Genomic DNA, 2,833 nt, shown 5'->3' with positions numbered 1-2,833 from the left:
TGAGGGAAGCACTGGGCCAGCTTTTTAGCTGAAATGCTTTAACTGTAGTGATGTTCTTGTTTTCATTTATTTATCTTAATATCATTATCTTTTTTTTTTTTTTTGGTAGGTGTGACTTTGGTTAGATATTAAAATAAGATATCTTCATTTATCTTATTTTAATATCATTATTATTATTGATTTTTGTTGTTTATTTTTGGTAAGCATGACTTCGGTTAGATGTAAGTAATGGCTGCTTGTGTTGCAGCAAGTTGTGGACTTTATTCAGAGTGGTAAATGTGTTGGGACACTGAATATCAATCACCACAGTGATGGTTTTCATTTTGGCTACTTCTCATTCATAAAAATGCTGAATTAAATATGTAATATAGTTTCTGCCATGAACTTAGTTTTGGGATTTAAAATCTTGAACATGAGTTAGCCATTAAAAAAAAAAAAAAAATTTGTGTGTGACTGTGTGTCATATAATATTGATCTTGATCTTGTATATATATAAAAAAAAAGGGGTGTGGGGGGAGGGATTTTGTGTGTGTGTGTGTGTGTGTGTGTGTGTGTGTGTGTGCATGAATAGTCGTATGCATGCACATATAACTACATGCATCAAATTGGCCTTTCCATTAATCTATCGATAGAGTAAACCAATCAAACCTGAACATTGACATAATTATACATAATACGCAAATTGTACATAACAGGCATAGAAAACAAAAAAAAAAATGCCAGCAGGCAACTCATATATCCTAGGTCCAAATTTGAATACAGCTTTGCAAGAATGCACAATTATGAAGTCCAGAAAAATAAATAATCATGGCTATCTTGAAAAAAATGGATGGGAATGAATAGCATGGCTGAAGTAATAAATGACAGAAAAGGAAAAGTGACATATAAAATGATAAATTTTCAGGAGAGGGTTTCCAGAGGGTGGGCATTGTATTTTAATGGAAAGAGTCCCTGACATCCCCACAGGAGCACACAAACAGCACCTTCAACAAACCAAACATCAACTGATCAAGCAACAGAGGCTTATGATGTTGTATTGTATTGTGTTTATTTAGATCAAAAGCATACAGGTTTTCTCACAGAAGATTCTGTTGTTCCTGTCCTAGCTGATGTCCATTTCCTGAAACAGAAGGACGACGAATTGTCAGTCATAAGAGATAAATATGCAAAGACATGTGTTTGCAACTGAATTTTGTCGGGCTTCTACCATACAACCTTTTCAGCAAGGGAAACCCAAAAATGCGTGCATCATGCCAGCTGGTATAGTTTGTGGAACAAATACCCACAACCTGTCCAGCATGGGAGGCCCTACCAGGCATGTGACACATCAAATGACATAGCTCGACAGGTCACTGAAGCATTCAAGCTACCCCACCACGACAAGGTATCAGTTCCATGGGGTAGTAACATATCAAGTTTATTCATGTATTCATTTGTCAGAATGTCATATACAAACCAATGTGAAGCTCACTTTGTAAAACACAATATATTAGCACTAATGTTTACTGAATAGTTTGCAATTTAAAGAAAAAAAAGTAAAACAATGGATATGTTTAAGCATTTAAATCTGGTCTTCTTCTTATGCTACAATTTTTATTGACATTTCACTGTCTGCTGATTAACCATAATTCCATGCCTACAACACCAGTACAAGGCAATATACCCTCCACACCAAAAACCATCTTCAAATTAGAATGGACCATCTCACGAGAAAGAGCTATAGATCTACATCATATATGTGAAGCAAGTTTTTTCAACAATCCCAAATTTCCTGATCAAGGCATCTATTTCAGAAAAAGTGCATGCCAACACAGCAACGCACTGTTTTGTGCAAACAACATGCACAAGTGTCCAAAGCTTCTGCTGTGGCTGCATGTGATCAAATGTCAATTAATATGCGAGTGTAAACTTCTACTTGTTATGTATCTGATCTATCAACCCGTTTGATGGCAGATACTTGAAGCTGAACTGGACACTTAAACTTTGTAATGATAAAATTTTATGGTGCCAAGTGTATTTTACATGTATATGTGTGTATACATGCATGTGTATTTTATATGTATATCTATCAATCAATGTATCTATCTATCTATATATAAGTTCTACATACATGTTACAACTTGTATATTTAAATAAAGATATAGAATATACACAAAATGTATACATACATTTTAACATACATGTGCACCTAACACTAACAGCTACCCACAACACAGTTTTGTCAGCCAGTTTGGCAACCTTCTCTGATCTATAGCCGTAACAGTTAAGATTGATAATATTAATGATGATAATGATCATACTATTCATAGCCATGTTTCAACTAAACACTAAATATAAGAAACCTTGGTCATTTGTTACGTACTGTGCTAGCCATCTAAAGAGAAAAGATGATCTTACCTTTCAGTGTTCACAGTGAAAGGGCAAGTCTGTCATGGATCCTGTCATATAATCCTGTCAATCACAAACACTTTTGTTTATATAACACATTAGATCAATGCTACATACACACAACAAATGTGACTAACACACATACCCACACACACAAAATGGATACATACATTTTAACATACATGTGCACCTAACACTAACAGCTACCCACAACACAGTTTTGTCAGCCAGTTTGGCAACCTTCTCTGATCTATAGCCGTAACAGTTAATAATAATGTTAATGATGGTCAAGTTCACTGATGATGCAGGTGAGGGGAACATACTGACACCTTTCCAGATGGAGATGACATAGGATTGGTGCCACACAGCAGTGTTCCACCTTTTGCTGCCCTGTGTCTACTCTGATGGCAAATGTTTTCTCTCTCATTCTTTTGAGATAATGAGA

The 2,833-nt window shown here is 35.3% G+C and overlaps 1 long non-coding RNA gene across 1 annotated transcript in view; it reads right to left on the bottom strand.

Moving 5' to 3' along the window:
• Positions 1 to 682: 682 nt before the first annotated feature.
• Positions 683 to 2,833, bottom strand: part of LOC143282319 (uncharacterized) — a 4,274-nt gene continuing 2,123 nt past the window's right edge. The window contains exons 3-4 of the long non-coding RNA XR_013055234.1: positions 2,398 to 2,451; positions 683 to 1,120 (exon numbers count right to left, since the gene is read on the bottom strand). This is a non-coding gene — a long non-coding RNA (uncharacterized LOC143282319). The remainder of the gene's footprint in view (positions 1,121 to 2,397; positions 2,452 to 2,833) is intronic.

The sequence above is a fragment of the Babylonia areolata genome, chromosome 5 (genome assembly GCF_041734735.1).
Source record: "Babylonia areolata isolate BAREFJ2019XMU chromosome 5, ASM4173473v1, whole genome shotgun sequence".
Classification (NCBI taxonomy): domain Eukaryota; kingdom Metazoa; phylum Mollusca; class Gastropoda; order Neogastropoda; family Buccinidae; genus Babylonia; species Babylonia areolata.
This window is presented reverse-complemented; position numbering and strand designations above follow the sequence as displayed.